This window comes from Trichosurus vulpecula, chromosome 6 (genome assembly GCF_011100635.1).
Source record: "Trichosurus vulpecula isolate mTriVul1 chromosome 6, mTriVul1.pri, whole genome shotgun sequence".
In the NCBI taxonomy this organism is placed as follows: domain Eukaryota; kingdom Metazoa; phylum Chordata; class Mammalia; order Diprotodontia; family Phalangeridae; genus Trichosurus; species Trichosurus vulpecula.
In genome coordinates, this window is record NC_050578.1 from 166,003,596 (window position 1) to 166,022,135 (window position 18,540).

An 18,540-nucleotide genomic window follows, 5' to 3' on the forward strand; every position below is an offset into this window, starting at 1 on the left:
CAAGAAATGCAATGCCCACTATACATATGAAGTCAAGCAAAACATATTTCCACAGTAAATTAGAATTATTTTTTAAAAGACAAGCACCGCCAAAACCCAAAGGTGGATTGGAAAACAAACTGTATATAACAGAAGTTTACCATTTCATATGCAATTGTCTTTTTTGGTTTTTCTTTGTATATACTTAAATGTTCACATTTGTTGATGTTATCAAGTTCATCCAAAAAAAGAAAAAGAAAATTGAAAAAAAATTTAAAGTAGGACCCTTTCAGAACCTACAAATTAAGCCTGTTATAACAAACACTATATCAAACCAGTAAAATAAGGTCCCATCAGTTTCTGCGAGCTCCTATATAGAGAAGCTTTACAAGGTATAGTGCACCTTAAAATGCTGCATAAATGTTAGGTACTTTTATTATTAGTGGGTTTCTCTTCTTGGGAGCTTTTTTTGGAATAAGAAACTCTTGAGGATGGGGAAAACCTTGAAATTCTAAAGAAAAGAATCTCTAAATATAGAATTTTAGGTAGGATGATTGGGTAAGATGTTAGCCTGCGGTAGCAACTTTTCCTGAAGTGGCTATTCTCATAACATAGTTGACTATGCTTCTCCATCCCCATATCCTCTAATCTATAGCAAACTTCCCTCCACAGATTACATGAAGCCTGTTTCAGAATCCTAAGTCATAGAATTAGGCAGAATATTTTTTAACTTTGCTGCTTAAAGTTAATCAAAATGCCCTCCCCAATTCTTGAAATAAATTTTATTATTAGGGATAATAATTGAGATAATTAGGGATAATAATAACTAACATTTTGTATAGCATTTTAAGAGTGCTAAACACATGCAAACACATTAGCTATTCTGTATATTATTAACAAAACCCAGCTGAGTTAGATATAAAAACAAATTCCATTCAAAATAACTACAAAAATGTGTAAAACATCTGGGACTTTACCTTTCAAGATATATTCAGTACTTTCACAAATACAATTACAAAATTATTAATATAGAAATGAAGTAAGATTTAAATCACTGGAGAGATTTTAGTGCTTGTGGTTGAGCCTTGAGAATGACAGAAATGTCTGCGCCACTTACATTAATTAACAGGCTTAATGCCATAAAAATTGAACTACCAAGTTCATTTGTACAACTAGACAAAATAAAATTTATTTGGAAGAACAGAAGGTTGAGAATTTCAAAAGAAATAATGAAAAAAGCATTAAAGGAGTCTAATGGTCTCAAACCATATTACAAAGCAGTATCACCAAAACTATGTGGTACTGGTTTAAAAAATGTTTTAATAAAGTTGCTTAGTGAGATAGATTGATACAGACTACAACATTGTTAAGGAAAACAGCTATGAAAGACCTAAGAACTATGGCCAATGAAATGAGTGAACACAACTCCAGAAGACTAATGATGAATCATGCTTTTCACCACTGGAAAAAATGTATGATGATGAAGATAGAAAGAGAACAATTAACACAGTGAGCAAAATAATGTAAAGGATGAGAGACTCCAAAACTCTGGTCCATGCAGAAAACATGGGCTTTGGATCCAGTGGACTTGGGTTTGAAACCTTCCTTGGATGCTTGCTTCCTACATATCTTTGGACGAGGTATTTCAGCTCACCAGTCCTAGATTTCCTTACTATTAAAATGAGATGACCTCTGAGATGCCTTTCAGCTCAAAATGCATGGTGACAACTAAACAACGACAAACTTATTTGTTACTTGGGAAAACTTTGCAAAAGAACCTAATTTGATTCATAAATCATGAACTTGTCAGAATAGTCTTCAATCTTTGTCTTACCTATTCCATTCAAGCTAGCAAGGATTCTCATTCCTTCCAGGTCAGGTTGACTGGTTTACACAATTCTAAGACAGTAAGTCAGGCAGCACTCATTTTTTTAAGCTTTCACTATGTGCCAGGAACTTTCATAAGTGCTAAGAATATAAATACAAGCAAAGAAAAAGACTATCCCTGCTTTCAAGGAGCTTACATTCTAATGGAGAAAGACAGCACATAAAGGGAAGCTTAAAAATGAGGAGGGTTAGGAGAAGGGAGAGAAAGTCACAAGATCATGTTGGTAAAGTCCAGAAGCTGAATGGAGAATGAAACTTGGCAGGCCTAAATGGAAACCCTGAAAGGACTGGTGGGTGTCAGAGGGAGAAAGGCTCTGGCACGGTGCAGGGTGGGACAGCTTCAAGTTCTGAGGGAAGTCTTAGGGTGAGAAGCTGCTAAGTCAGTGGGTCAATAAGCTTCAATTAATTCCTTTTATGTGTCAGGCACTATTTGGGATACAAAAAGAGTCACAAGACAGTCTCTGCCCTCAAGAAGAACACAATCCAGTAGCGGAGACAACAAGCAAACAAACATTTAAAAATGAATTATGTGCATCACAAATAGGAAATAATTAACAAAAGGAAGGCACTAGAATTAAGTGGGGCTCCCTGTATAAGATGAGGTTTTATTTGAGATTTGAAGGAATCCAGGGAAGCCAGGAGGCAGAGATGAAGGAGAGTACTCCAAGCATGATGGACAGGCAAAGAAAATACCTGGTACCAGGAGGTGGAGTGTCTTATCCATGGAACAGTAAGGAGGTCAGTGTCACTCAATCGAAGAGTAGGAGGCAGGGAATAAGATGTAAGAAGTCTGGAAAGGTGTGGGATGGGGTAAATTAGGCCTTTGTATGCCAGAGGATTTTGTTTTTGATCCTGGAGGTGATAGGGAGTTAGAGGAGTTTATTTAATAGGGTGTCATGTGGATGGACCTGCACATTTGGAAAATCACTTAAATGGCTGAATGGAGGTTTTCTGGAGTGGGGAGAGACTTGAGGCAAGCAGACCCACCAGAGGTTATTTCAATAGTCAAAAGTCATTTCAGTGAGATAATGAGGGCCTGTACCAGAATGGTAGTAGTATGAGAGGAGAGAGGGGGATATATTAGAAAAAGTTTGCAAAGATGAAATCGATAGGCCTTGGCAACAGATCTGATGGGGTGGGAGGGAGATGGGGTGAGAAAGAGTGTGGCAGTGAGGATGACACCTAAGTTGCCAGCCTGGGAGCCTGAAAAGATAGTAATAGAAAAGGTAAGAGGGGTAGAGGGTTTAGGGAGAAGATAATGAGTTAAAGATTTCTACTGAACATCCAGTTCAGAATTCTGAAAGACAGTTGGAGATGTGAGATTGGAGATCAGCAGAGAGGTTACAGCTAATGAGACCACCAAGTGAGGACCCAGGACAGAGCTCTGTGCAACACTTACATGTAATCAGAGAGTGCGACTTGGATGAGGATCCAACAAAAGAGGCTGAGAAGTGGTCTGACAGGTAGAGAAAAAAAAATTAAAAAGAAGAGGATGTAAAAGGCTGCAGGGAGGTCAAGGAGAATGAGGATTAAGAAATACCCATTGGATTTGGAAATTAGAATATCACTGGTAACTTTGGAGAGAGCAGTTTTAGTAGAATGATGAAGTCAGAAGTCACAGTGTAAGAAGTGAAGAAGAGGAGAAGAGAGAAAGTGGAGGTGCCTATTACAGATAGCCTTCTCAAGAAGTTTAGCCATGATGAGATAGAGGACCAGAGTTGGTGGAGATGGTGTAACAACAATGTGGCTAGCAGCTGCTGTGGCGGGGTATAAGACCCAACAAGACCAGCAACAAGAGCACACAGAAGGGCTGCTAGCACAGGTTCATTGATCTGCTTTTCTAAGGAAAGCAACTTTGAGGGGTTAACAATCTCACTTTAATCAAACAGACATATATCATTCTGTTAGTTCGGGGCGGGGGGAAGACAGCACCCTGAACTTTAGGGCAAATACAAACAGAAATTACAAACAGAGGCTATATAAACAAATCAACATTTCCATCTAACCAAATCACAATATACATAGTTACCAGATAAGCACCATCATCTGGGTTTTTTTAAGGGTGGGCAGGGGGCTCCTTAACAACAGCTACTCAGTCTCCTCTGGTCAAATCACACAACACTCTTCCGGAGAGTGAGAGCCCCAAAGCAAAATGCTAACCTCTGAGTACATATATCCTTCCTTGGGCCCGAAGGCTTCACAACTAATCAGCAAAAGGGTGTGGGCCGGGGGCTTCACATCTAGTTAGCAAAAGAGTGTGGGCCTGGGGCTTCACACCTAGCAAGACTTAATCAAAGGCACTTGATTACTTTAGCATTCTAAAGGAGAAAACTGTACAAAAAAAGTCCCACCTTAATTACCATTACAGATGGAGGGATCAAGTGATGATTTTTTGAGGATGGTGGAGACATGGGAATGTTTGTAAGCAGTAAGGAAGGAGCTAGTAGACAGGGAGAGACTTGCAGAGAAGTGGAGGAGAATGGATGGAATGAGATCACTTGTGCTGGTAAAAGCATTTGCTTTGGTAAGGTGTAAAGTCACTTCTTCCTGTGAGACAGGGTGAAGGAGGAGATAGTGGCAGAAGACATCTGAGTAATATGGGATGAGGGGAAAGAGGAGAGAAGAGGGAGCTTGTGACAAATGGTCTCAATTTTTTCTTCAAAATATGAGGCAAGATTCTAAACATATTTCCTAAGCCATACACATCTAAAACACTATTAAAATATACTGAGCTTTTGTGAAACCGTTGATAGGAAATAAACCATTGACTATGTTACTTGGGCCATTAAGAAACTATCACATCTGTCCAAGAATGGTATTCACTTTCATCTTGTGTAATAACTATGCCTGCAGGCATATTGGAAGGTATACTTGTGGCTTCATTTCTGAGAATTTGCTCCATTTAATTATTTAGATATCTCCTCAAATAAATTTCAATCTTTGTTAATGTTCTCTGAAATAAGTGGAACTTATTGACATTTTTCTGGACTGGCAGGCAAGGGGTAGGTGGTGGTGTCTGATAATGTAGTGGGGAGAGAAAGAGGTAATCCAATATACTACAAATCCTTTGCCATAGCATTATTTCATTCTGAAATTGTTTAGGGGTAAAGTATGCCTGAAGGCAGAGGGATGGATTGACTGACTTCTGGAGGTTCCTGCTAACCCTATGATTCTAAGATTATGATTTTATTTTTATTTATTAGCATTTATTACTAAGCCATTTTAGTTGATTAGCATAATGTAATTACTAAAAATGTGCAGCTGACATTTCTGGGAAATTTTTATATTACTAGGAAATGATATGATATCATTCCTGATTTTCAACAATCTAATTAAAACACACAAGGATATTACCTATATATTAGAGCATTCTCTTAAAGCAATCTCCAGTCTGAGAAACAGCATATTCTGATGCTTAAAGTGGGAGAACTTGAGTTAGTAATATTTAAAACTAATGTTTACTGTTTAGTCTGTCACATACATCATCTCATTTGATCTTCACAACAACCCTGAGAGATAGGTATGACAGGTGTCGTTATCTCTCTTTTACAAATGAGACAACTGAGGCTGAAAAAGGAAAAGTGGCTTGCCAGGGGTCACAAAGCTAGTGAATGTCAGAGTCAAGACTTAAGTCAAGGTCCAGGGTGCTTACCATGTTGCTTTTGACACAATACAAATACAATACAATAAAACTCATAAAACCTTTGTTGTTGTTGTCTTTAGTCTTATTTTCTAGGATTAGATCATTCTGGCTATTAGCACTTCTCATCTATTCTCATAGGATGATGCCACATTTTGATATTAATTTGCTTTCATTCCTTCCTTCCCACAGATCCCCTTGCTTCCACCTCCTGTGCCTTTTTACATCTAAGTTGGTTGATAACCCTGTGTGTCTACATTGGTCCCTTGGAATCAATGGTCTTGAATGAGCTAAAGTCCCTCATGCCATACTGAGAGTAAGGCAAGAGTATGTCACAGAGAAAAATCAACAGACTCCATTACCATAAGGCTAGAAGAACATCTGGGGGCAGAAATAAGGAGTAAGCAATATAACTTCAGTGTTCTCACTTCTCCTTCCATCCCATATCATTCAGATGACTTCTGCCACTATCTCCCCTTTTACACCATCTCATAGGAAGAGGTGACCTTACTCCTCACTAGAGCAAATGTCTCTCAACCTACACAAGCGATCCCATTCCATCCCATCTCCTCCACTTGTTTTATCATTATCTTTGGCCTCCTTCCTATTTCTTCATTTGTCTCCCACAATAAATCCTCCATTGCCTAGCGAAGGTTGCTATCAGAAATCTGTTAAGCTGACCTCAGCTAAGGGATACCTCTCCCATTGGAATAGTTTCTGTTTATGTCTTCAGAATTTCATTCTTGAAAGCAACTACCCTTCTGGTATGACTTCTCCAGGAGAATTTTAGTCCTTGAGATCTTACCTAGTCTTTCTCTTCCTTTGAGATATGTTTTCCCAACATTTAGCTTGGATATCAGACTGCACCTGACTTTCCTCTTCTTCTCTATCCCAAATTCTAATAATGTAGAGAGTATGACCAGGAGAACAGGGGTGAATTCTTGTGCCCAATTTCCTGGGGAGGCACACTGGAAGAATATGACTTATTCAGCTACCATGGGAAGTTCTTAATGGGTAGAGACAAGTCACCAGAAAGGAAAGCAAGGATAACTTTCATGTTTATGGACTTCTCTAAGTACATTCTTGGTTTTGAGGTTTTGGCAGGGCGGGGCAAGGTGGGGTGAGGGGAGGGGACATTCTTCCAGTGAGAAAGATATATCCAAAAAAAATATTGTTATCTAGATGCTTGCATGGGAGCTAAGGTCCTTTACACTAACATAGACATCAGCCTTATCATGAGATTTTCAAAAGAAACTGGGTGGAAACATGAACAAGAATGTGATTTTTGTGGAAAGCCTTTAAAGTTTGAACCAGGTCCATGTAAGCTCATGATTTGGGGTTGCACTGTGAAGACTCATCCAGATTGATTTTTTTAAAAAAACTAGACTAATTGCTGTAGAATGGTATAGCTCAGGATGACCTCTCAAAATTGTAGGTAAGTATATTTGGGGTGGAATGTTTCATTTTTTCCACTCTCCTTTTCAATTTTTGCTGCTATTTGTTATTTTAATGTTCTGTTTCATTTTCCCTAGTTGTTTAATGACAGTTTCTTTATATTTTTATTTGCTTGGGTGTTTGAGACAGACACTTTCAAGAGCACACACGCGCGCGCACACACACACACAGGTATACAAAGTCTGAACTGTCACAGAGGATTGGTGATTTGAGTTACATCTGAGAACTGCCCATCATAGACACTGCTTTGGATTCCTTGGGCAGATGGAAGGTGCTGGGAAAGGCATTTGGGAAAGAGGGCAACTGTTGCATTGTGTCAGTTTTTTGATATAGTGGAACCTTCTTGGTTTCCAAGAAAGATGGACAGAACTGGAGCTTTAAGTCAACTGACTTAGAAGTATCATGGTGTGATTTGTATAGACTATAAAATTTCAGCTAGGGTAAGGGGGAAACTATCGAGTGTGAACAAGAGAGTCTAGTCAATTTGATGATATTCAAGTGGGGCTCCTAACCTTTTTTGTGTTGTGGATCTCCTAGGCAGTCTCTTGAAGCCTATAGACCCCTTCTCAGAATAATGCTTTTAAATGCATTATACATAGGATTACAAAAGACACCACTTACATTGAAATACAGTCAGCAAAATAGTTTTAAAACAAGTTTATGGATCTCAGGTTAAGAAGCTCTTTGTTAAAAGATGAGGCAATTATTTAGGACTTTGTGCTTCCTTGATTAGGTGAAAACATTGCCACCGCATGGAATGCTTGGCATTCAGGAATAATTTGATTGGGTCAGGCTCTTGGGAAGCTTGAAGCTATAAAAAGGATGGACAAATCTTTCAGAGGGTTCAAAGGAGATTCAGAGAAAGCTGAAGACAGACTAGAGACCAGAGACCTAAAAACAGGTTATGATGGGGGATCTGGGGATGATGGGAAGGGGGTGACGCCCAATTATTGACACAGTCTGAGGGAATTTCAAATCCTCGAGCCCTAGAAATGGCAGCTATGAAGCAGCAGTGCCTGACCTTTTCAGTCTGGAAGATGGAGACTATTGCGAACAACATTGGAGGGACAAAAGTTCCTGGATTTTGAGTTCCTGGATCTAGGCATTGAAAGGCAACTACAGAGCAGCAGAGTTGGAGCTGTGTATCAAAAATGGGAGCATTTCCAAGGAGTTCCCAAATAATAACCATTCCGGTCCCCATGAGGGGATAGTTTTGATCAGTACTCTCCATGAGTACTGAACCTAGCCTCCTCCAAAGGAAATGAGAATTTTGGACAGCAACAAGTTCTTGGACCCATGTTCCTAGGGAGAAGAGGTGGAACCATGTCTGGACCCTTCAAGAATGATAGATGAGGTCTTGACTTCCAATACATCTCAAATGCTTTATTCTATTTGAGGAAAGCCTCGAATTTCAGAATAATGTCATGAATCTAGAAGAATATTAAGTTACCAGAAGAAAGATGGAACTTACTGGAAAAGCAAGGATAATAGAGTGAATGTTTATGGACTTCTGTGAAACTCCTTTGGGGTGAAATACTGTGCCCAAAAATCTTGTTAGTGGGATGTTTGCATGGAAGCTGAGAATCCTTTTACCCATATTTATGGAGATTTAGATATGATACATAGTCTGAGATTTCTAGAGGAGATTATGAGTAGGGGCACAAATAGAAGATATTTTGTGAATGGCATCCAAAGATTGAATCTGTTCCAGGCAAACCCAGAGCTGAGGGTTTGAGGCCACAGATTACAGAGAGATTCAATGGTGATTTTCCCCTGAGCCTATTATCATTTCCCCCCAGCAATCAGTTCTTCCTTTTTGGTGGGAAATAGATCCATAAAATAAGTTCTTTTTGTTGCTTCCCCCACCTTTTGAAAAATGAAATTATCATTGAGACAACTCAAGAAATTATTAGTTGCTCTTCCTTAGAGCTGAGACAGCTCATCCTAAAGTCTGGATAATTGAAGCCTCTGTGGTTGTGGTTAGTCCTTCGTTATTGAAGAGGACCATGACATCAGGAAGATGATGCCTCCTCCAGAGCCATCTGGGTCCAGTGGCCAGATGTAGATCAGGACAACTGGAGATGGCCCAGGGTGCAGTGGGAGACCTTGGCCTTTTTAAGCTAAGGTCTTTCTGAGTTCTCACTTTGATTGAATGCAAAAATTTCATCACTGTGCAGTCAACTTGGTGACAAGGTTCTCTAGACTTAGCTAAGCTGGAATTCAAGCAAGAGCTATTCAATCCATTGCTAGGTTGTAATAGCAATTTAGATCTGAAGATCTTTCCCACCCAATAATAGGCCATGTGACCTGCTTATGTCACAGGAAGCTCACATCAGGTATGGTGGGAGGAGCTTCCTGACCTTTACAACTGAAAGTGACACTAGGGTCATCTAATCCAAACCTCTTCGTTTACAGATGAGAAAACTGAGGCCAAGAGAGGCTTAATTAATTGCATAATGCTTCTCAAGAGCACCTAGGTGGCAAAGTGGATAGAGTGCCTACATTCAAAGCCTTCCCAGTTTGGTAAAATGAGAAAGAACTTGCATCTAATTGCAAATACTGATCTTTCCCCTTCAGTACTTGTTGACTCTTGGTGTGGAGTCAGGATTTAGCCTTTGATGGAGCTTAGCCACCTACTTTGGGCTGCTTTCCCAAGGTCATTTCCATGCTACAATGAGACATCACAGTCAGACTTTAGTGGAGGTCATTATACTTAATGGGTGAAAAGACTGTATGCATTCATCATTATAACCACGTTATTGTCTTAAGGCTCCTGAGGTCTGGAGAAATGATGCTAGAACACATGGTAGCTGTCCCTGAACACTGAAGTTTACATTTGAGCCTGAAATCTGAATCAGCTTAAATTTGAATTAAACTGCTATGCTCTTCATTGGCAAAAGAAAACAAAATCAAGTCCGAATAACAAATGACCATTGTCAATTATTTAAACAACTCTTATTCATTGCATTTATTTCAAGAATGAGTCTGGTAAGAGTGGAGGGCTTAAGTGTTTACCTCATTCTTTTCAGTTTGGATGCTCCCCTTTCTGAAGATCTGGGCTCATTAAAATGCAAAATCCATCTCAATACAGAACTTTACTTGGAATTTCTTGACCTTAATCGGAACTACGTGCATAAATTAAGGAAACTTAGAGCCCTACATTACTAACAACAGGGACAGGCTCAACCATTAATGGAGTAGGTGGCTGCATACCAGGTGTGATTTCAGTGACCCAGGAAGCCACCACACTCAGCTTCCTCACTGATGCTTAATATCCCACCATTTATCTCTTTGCATCTCATTGTTCTTTCCAGGAATCCTTTTTCAAAATGTAAATTCACCTGAGAAAGATAATACATAAAGACTTGGACAGTGTAGCATAATGGTGAAGAATGCTGGCTTTGGAATCAGTAGAACTGGGTTCAAATCTTACCTCTGCCAGTTAATCCTGAGCTGCATTTGTGTTGAGCTGCTTTTAAATCATGTTCAACTCTTTGTGACCCATTTGGGGTTTTATTGGCAAAGATCCCAGAGTAGTTTGCCATTTCCTTCTCTAGCTCCTTTATAGATGAGGAAACTGAGGCCAACAGGGTAAAATGACTTGCCCAGGGTCACACAGCTAGGAAGTATCTGAAGCCAGATTTGAACTCAGGAAGAGTCTTCCTGACACTTGGCCTGGCATTCTATTCACTTTGCCACCTAGCTGCTCTTGAGCAGCATTATGCAATTAATTAAGCCTCTCCCAGCCTCAGTTTCCTCATCTGTAAATGGAGAGGGTTGGATTAGATGACCCCTAATGTCCCTTTCAGTTCTAAATCTATGATTCAATGAATTTAAATGGGAGAAAAAGTTTCTATAAGTTTTTCTGTGGGTAGGATGACATTCTTATGTACAAATATACTCATGTACAATTTTGAGAGGTTGTCCTGATCTATGCTATTCTAGGGAAAGTAGTCTATATTTTTTTTAATCAAACAATCCTAGATAAGCCTTCGAAGGTGTAACCTGTAACCCAGAACCCCAAGCCATGAATTTACATGTGCTAGGCTTGATCTTGGAAGGCTTTTCACAAAATCATACTCTTTGGCTCATGTTCCCACCCATAGCTTTCCTCAGGAATCTCATGATAAAACTTGAGTCTATGTTAATATAAAAGATCTTAGTTCCCATGGAGGTGTCCAGCTAACCATATTGTTTTTTAAGATATAATTTGTATCTTACTTCATTGGAAGAATGCTCCACCCTACCCCAATCCTCAAACCAACAGAGTACTTAAAGAAGTTCATAAATATAAAAGGTATCCTTACTTTCCTTTCTGGTGACTTATTTCATCCTATATGTCAAATTTTTACTATAGAAAAATATTTTTAAATTACTTTCAATATCTTAGAAGATTCTAATATGCCATAAGGAGTAAGAAGTCTGCCTAACATAAGGGAAAGAGCTTTAGATTTGAAAGGACCAGTGATATTATCCTCATTTCATAGAGTTTATAAACCAAGAAACTGAGGCAAAGGAAAGCCAGATGTTCAGAGCAAATCCTGCCTTTAATCCATATCTCCTGAACTTGAATCCAAATATCTTTTGACTAGGTTTGCTTGCCAGTTAATCAAGGAGGAATTTTGATACTCAGAGAATTAACTTCTCCGCAGGAATCCGAAGCTTTGTCCTATTGCATATATTCAGGCTCATACTGCTGTCATCTGTCTTATCACTCAAACAAACCTTTGATTTCTATGTCTGTCTCTCTTCATATTAATGTTCAGGCTTTGATACTCTTCCACCAGATACAATTTTTAGGCAGAGTTTATCATTTAAAGTTTATGTAGAATATATCATTTAAAACTAGGGGGAATCTTAGAGATTGTCCAATTTAACCCCATCATTGTACCCATGGGAAAGCTGAGGCTAATAGAGGTTTTGTCTCAAATTGAGAGTTGTAACAGGCTTTTGGTATCACCTAGTCTAGCTTTGTCCTTTTATAGATTCAGAAACTAAAGTCTAGGGAAAGATAAGTGGTTTGCCCTGGGTCACATGGGGCCTTCCCAGCAGAGCTGTGACCCAGCTCTTCTGACTTTAAACCCAATATTCATTCCATGGGCCACGATGACTTTTCCTTTTTTTATTTTTTCAGTGCTCCCATGCTTCCAAGTCCCATATACTTTATTCTCTTTGCTCTACTCCTCCCTTCCACACAGACACTCAACAGCCTCTTATTTCCTTTCTGTTAAACCCCCTCCCCCAAAGGACCTAAAATTATTCACACTCAAGTGCAAATGACTAAAAGCTCAGGGAACTTGCATTTTTAACAGGCATCAAGGAAAGACTGACCTAGCATAGCATTCAGTAAGTGTGCTAGAACATGTTGATAGAAAGGGGAAGTTTTTTTAATGCAATCTTTTTGTAAATTGTGGACTGAAGGCATTCAAAATGGTAGGGAAGATTCAATGACATCCCAATCCAGGAAGCATCATGTATTTAGAGCTAATAGAAACCTCAGCAATCATCTGGCACAACAATAAAGTAAAACAAGTTCTCATGGGTGTTAAGGTGCCAGGATTCAAAACCAGATGCAAAAAGGCCAACTTTGGAGTCAGCATGTTTGCCACTGTATCATTCTGCTTCAAGTTTGCTAAGATGTTAAGAGATCCTTATGCACTGGGCATATAAATTCATAGTTCTAAGTTACTGATGCAACTTAAAAACTCTAAGTACAAGCAGAGCTTCTGATATTATCACAGTTCTGCATGAGAGGAATGGCAAAATGGCCATTAGAACTCTTGGCTATTCTGTGTAGGGCCTGTTCCAAATATTCTTTTTCTCTTTCCAAGCCTCCAGTTCCATCCCTGTTTCCTCACTCAGGATATGGCCTAACCTTTTACTTCATGAAAATTGAGCTATGCAACATGAGTTCCCTAGGTTCCCCTTTTGAGCTCTTCTAAGACTTTCTAAGTCCTCCTTCACCCTCTCCTTCTTCTGTCTAGTCTTAGAGGATGGGATGCCTTTCTCTTTGCTCCAAAGCTAACCTCTTCACCTGTGATCTCAGTTCTTCCCATATGCTCCATGACCTTGCTCCTTCAGTTGGCCCTTCCGTTTCATGTGTCTTCAGTCATTCCCTCCCTTTAGGCCCCTTGTCTATGACCTAGAAGCTTGCTCAGCAATTTCCTATCCTAAAAAAAAAAAACAAAAGAAACAACAAGAACAACAAAAACAAAAATGAAAAGTTTTCCTTGACCCTTCCACCCACTAAATCTATGATCTTATCTCTCTTTCCCATTAGCTGCCAAACTTCTAGGAGTATAGTATGCTCTCTGCTTCTATTGCCTGTCTTCCTACTTGTTCAAGGAAAAGCCTTGAGGATAAAGATTGTATTTTTTTCATTTCTTTGTATCCTCAGCATTTAGCACAGTTCCTGGCATACAGTAAGTGCTTAATAAATGCTTGATGACAGATTGGTGAATTGGCTTCTGTCCCTCTGCCACTCTAATGAAATTGATCTCTGCAAAGTCATGAATTATCCCCTCATCACCAAATGCAGTGGCTTTTTGTCAGTCTTAAGGCACCTTGACCCCTCTACAGGCCACCCAGATGCCCCCATCTTGACACTCTCTTCTTCCTTGGCTTTTATAACACCACACATTCATGACTCTGTTTCCTCCCTAACTACCCATCCTCTTTCCTTTTCACATGTGCTCCCCATTGCTTCAATGATCACCTCTAAGCACATGACTCCCAAATCTTTATCTCTAGCCCTGTTCCTCAGTCAGAGCTTTACTGGGAGCTGCCTGGGTGACATCTCCTCCTTGAGTGGTCCTCAGATATGTTAAATTAGATATAAAATGTCACTATCAACTTGTGCCCTCCTCACTCTTCCTTTCCCCTCTACCTTCTATATTTCTGTTGAATATAAAATAATTAGGAGTGTGGTAGGGAAGCTTGGTAACTGTCTAGAACACAATGCAGAGACAGCTCAAGGAGGAACAGGGTGAGCCAAGGGACGTTCATAATATCATTTTTTAAAGGAAATCTGTGAAGGAAGATGGTTTGGGCCAGACCTATGACTTCACCTACACAGGGGTGGTTTGGGCCAGACCTACGACTTCATCTATATAGGGATGGTTTGGGCCAGACCTATGACTTCATCTATATAGGGAACTAAAGTACTAATGTGGATACTCTCTCCCTGATGCAGTTCTAAAATGAATGTCTATTAAACACTATCTATACCATGCTACCTCTCCATATAGTTTTTAATGTCAAAAAATTCTATTTAGCATGTTATATTTTTTTTCTTTTCTAGTTCTTAAGTTTATTTTTATTTTATGGAATAAAACAAGTATTTCATAACATATTATAATAAAAATATGATTGCACAATATGCTTTTAATTGGGAGAGATGACGGTGGAAGTCAGTTTACATGTCATATAGTAATGACTTCCAATTGATAGTAGCACAGGGCAAGGATACAGTTTTCAAAAGCAGGAGGGCACAATTTTCAAATCTTGACTGGGACAAAAATACTCAGTCCTATTAGTGGGTTTTCTATATTTCTGTGTCCCTACAATAAAATACTGGGGTATAATAAGGAAGAAATGCTTATTTGGGTATTAGGAAATCTCAGATCTACTTCCAGCTCTGTCACTAACTACATATGGAATTTGGGGGATTGATTTCAGTGGCCTTTGTTTTTATCATCTAGAAACTGATAGTTGGCATTACACCTCTAAATACTCTCTTGTAGGAGACCTAATTTTATATGCATAAGTAGCATAGAGAAAAGGGAGGGCATTAGAAAAACTAAGTGTCAAATTCATTAATTAGTATTTATCAAGCATCTATAATGTGCTCCAATATAAGGAGGAGACTTATAGGATTTTCTGGGATGGTGAAAGTTTGGCTGTCTCTTTTGGGCACATACATAAGCTAATCCTCTGAGAGGTAGAAGATCTTGAGAGAGAGTTAGTTGATAGCTGCCAACCACAAAATGACTAGATTTGATAGCTGTCATTAGGAGTTTTAATACAGCCTTTAAATGTAAATCTCCTTTTGAGTCTATTTCTTCAAAAATAGACTCAATCCCAAGACCCAAATTCTGCTGGGTTCTGTTATTTTTTTATATTATTATTCCCCAAATAGCTGCTCTTTGTCCTTAGAGCTGCTGATATGCTGGGAAGGATTTCCCAACACTGCGCTTCCTTTACATAGGTCAAGTACTGCTTAGTTTGGCTGGATGGACTTACTTTACCAATTTTACTTAAAAAGATCACCTTCCTTTCCCTATAAGTAATGCCTGCAAGACTCAAAACACTGCTACCCTGGGATGTTACTATATCAATTATTTTGGCAGCTGCTTGTCCAGAAATCTGGGTCCCCCTTTCAAGTTCTCTTGCTCATGCTGCCTTCTTGGTCAGGCCTTGTGGGTTTTTTTCCCTTTTTCAAACAGGTTTTCCTCCACACAGAAAGGCCTCCCTGCTTAATTTAATTTCTTTTCCCCTTCCTTTGTCACAAGCAGATGTCACTTTTACATCTGTGAGTCAGATCAAATGCCCTGTGTCTCCCCAGCCCAGCAGATGTTACCACTGTTAACCAAACTCCAGCAAAAAAGAAAAAAAAAGAAGGTAATAGGCAGCTCCCTCTGCTAAACAGAGTTTTGTGAGTGGCAGGTTAGGGGTATTCCATATTGCTTTCCTTAATATGATGCCTTGCCTCCTTTTCCTTCCTCATTAACTATAACCCTGCCTCATGTTTACTTAAATATAATGCATTTCTGAAATCACAGAAGATGCAGAAAATGTGCAAGACCCCCATGTGAAAATACCTTAAAAGCATATACAAAGCTACATGAACCTTGTTAGTCTGCTAAATATAACATATCCAACACAAATCATACACACTCAAATACTGAATATCCATTGAACAGAAAACATATATGACCTGGAACATTTCATTTCTCTGGGACTCAGTTGATTCATCTGCAGAATGAGGAGGTTAGGCTATATACTCCCTGGAGCTATTTCTAGCTCTTAAAAATGTGGTCCTCTTCATGTGCATATAAATTACATCTATGAAATAATCACCTTCTAGTAGTAAACCACTGAAAAATGGAAGTTTCTAAATACTTGTTTTCCTTTTTCTATTCAGCATCTTATAACAGTTTCTCTGACTTGACTGCTCTCATCTAGAAGCAAAATAAACACATGATAAGAAAGAATCATGTTTTTAAAAAACAGCAACCAACTGTAGATACTCCATCACCATTATCATCAGTCAATCAATAGCTTAATATTTGCTACATTCTGCTGAGTGCCAGGCTCTATACCAGAGCCTTGAAGAGTCTGTATCCTAAGCCAGTACTGTGTGGTCACCAGGTGAAGAGGAAAGGGGAGACTATTCTACTCTTTTTGGAGAAATGCTCATATTGGCTTGGTCTCTGACCCAGAATGCACCTTGATTGGTTTATTTTATATTGTGGATGATGCACTGATCTCCCAATTAAGCCCCTTTAAGTAGATTTTCCTGGGCAGGTAACTGAGAAGAGGAGGATATCTGCTGTGTGGCTTGTAGACACACTGAGAGACAAATCTTTGCTTTTTCTTTTTATTCTCCAGTTCAGAAAACTATTGTTTCTGGTTGATTCCATGACAGGCAATGACTTCTGTAGTGGGATCATTTGGATGCAGCACCAAATAAAGCAATCAAAAAGAAAATTCCTCTGAAATTCTCACTGGTATTTAATATTTTATTCATTCCCATGTTATTGTGTTTAGCCTGCGGTAAAACAGCCTCAAAACAGCCTCATAGAAGTGAGACATTATGAGGCTGACAAGCGTTTTCCCATGAATTGCTACTTCAATACAATGGCATTTTGTTTGCTGTTTTGTTTCCTTGTCTTCTAACATTCTTTCTGACTTTCAAGGAAAAAAGAAGAAAAAAGAAACCCTCCTATGAATGGCAAAGAAAAGGAGAGAAAAGTTTCTTTTAAACTTTCAACCTTTTTCATTTTGGTACGGGGTAGCATGTAAACATTTTTTTTTCTCATGGTAGATATCCCCGGCTGCCCTTCCCTTGTTTTGAGTTTTAAATGACTTTTTTTTTTTCCACATCGCATTGCCTTTGCTTTATTGATTCAGTAAATTGGCAAGGAAAAAAATCAACCGTGTACACATATTAAGAAAGGGCAGTCAGATGAAGATGGATCTCTCCATCCATCTATCCATCTATCCATTTATCTATCTATCCATCTAGCTTCCCACCCGCCTATCTATTAAAATAAATAGCAGCCACTGTACACATTGCTGGTTGGCTGAATTTGTGATCTAGACAAAAGGTCTGTTTGGGGAAAGGAAGCTGAAGCTCTAATTCTATTTGTGCCGGTTGAAAATCAGAAGGGGTTTTTCTACACTTCACGTTTATTAGATTATTTCTTATAGATGGTTTCTTTTTTCCTCCCAGACGCGTGGTGGAGGCTGCTGAAGCAGTTGGTCTATAGTTGGAATAATCAAATTAACCATTTGGTACAACTTTTAGGGGAGAGCTCGCGTGTAGAAAGCACAACTCGAACAAAACAGGGGGTTGGGGCTGGTGCTGTCAGGCTTGGCCCGGCCCGAGCGCCTTTCATCTTCAGAGGCGACGAAGAAACCCGGCCACAAAAGAGGGGCGGAGGGATAGGGGCAAGCGAGACCCGAGGGGGAGGTTGTTACACTAGAAAATAAACCTACACTTATTACAAAAGGGAAAATGAAGTCAAGCGCATTTGCGCATCGGACCGTGAGGCTCAGACTCTGAAAGATCCAGCTCCACGTTCAATGAATGGGATGGAAAGGGAAAGTCAGGCCGGCCAGCAGGCTAGCTTCGCTAGCCCCCCCTCTGAGCTCGGGGCATCGCTGGGGCCAAGAAGGGGCGCCGCGAGAGGGCAGGGGCAGGAGGAGCGGGTTCAGCACTGGCGACCAACTTGGGCACAAAGGGAGTAGGGTAGGCACAGCTAGGAGAGAAGGAGGCGATCCGGCGGCAGTCTCTGAGAGACTCTGCGCAGGCCTGGGCGGCTATAGTGGGACCCGCGCGGCTCCGGGAGACCTGCTTAAAGGAAAACCCGGGTCTCCCTCAAGTGGCTAGGGCGGGGTGATGGCAAATTAGGGCTTTGACTTTGGAGGCGTTTTGCTGCAAGTTTTCAACTTTACCCGACCTTTCCTCACACCCCCACTCCCACCCCCATCACAATACCGCAATACAACTCTTTCCTCGCTCTCTGAGCCTCGACCCCACGGCGCGAGACACAAGAGCTCTCCCGTCCAGGCGTCGCGCTCTTCCCCCACCCCCCAGCCCACCCGCAATCTTAAGCCCTTAGGGTGGGCGCCTGAGAGAGAGAGAGAGAGAGAGAGAGAGAGAGACTGACAGACACAGACATCGGAACTGCTCAGAGCTTCTCTGGGTAACATGGAAGAGTGCAAGAACGCTGGGCCATGCCAGTCTTCAGGGTGTACAGGTGCTCTGGTGCCATAAGGGTTTGGAATGGAGCTCTTCTGAGCACATCACTCACGTTTCTTATTCTTACCCCCTCCTCAGGCGGAAGCCAATAGGC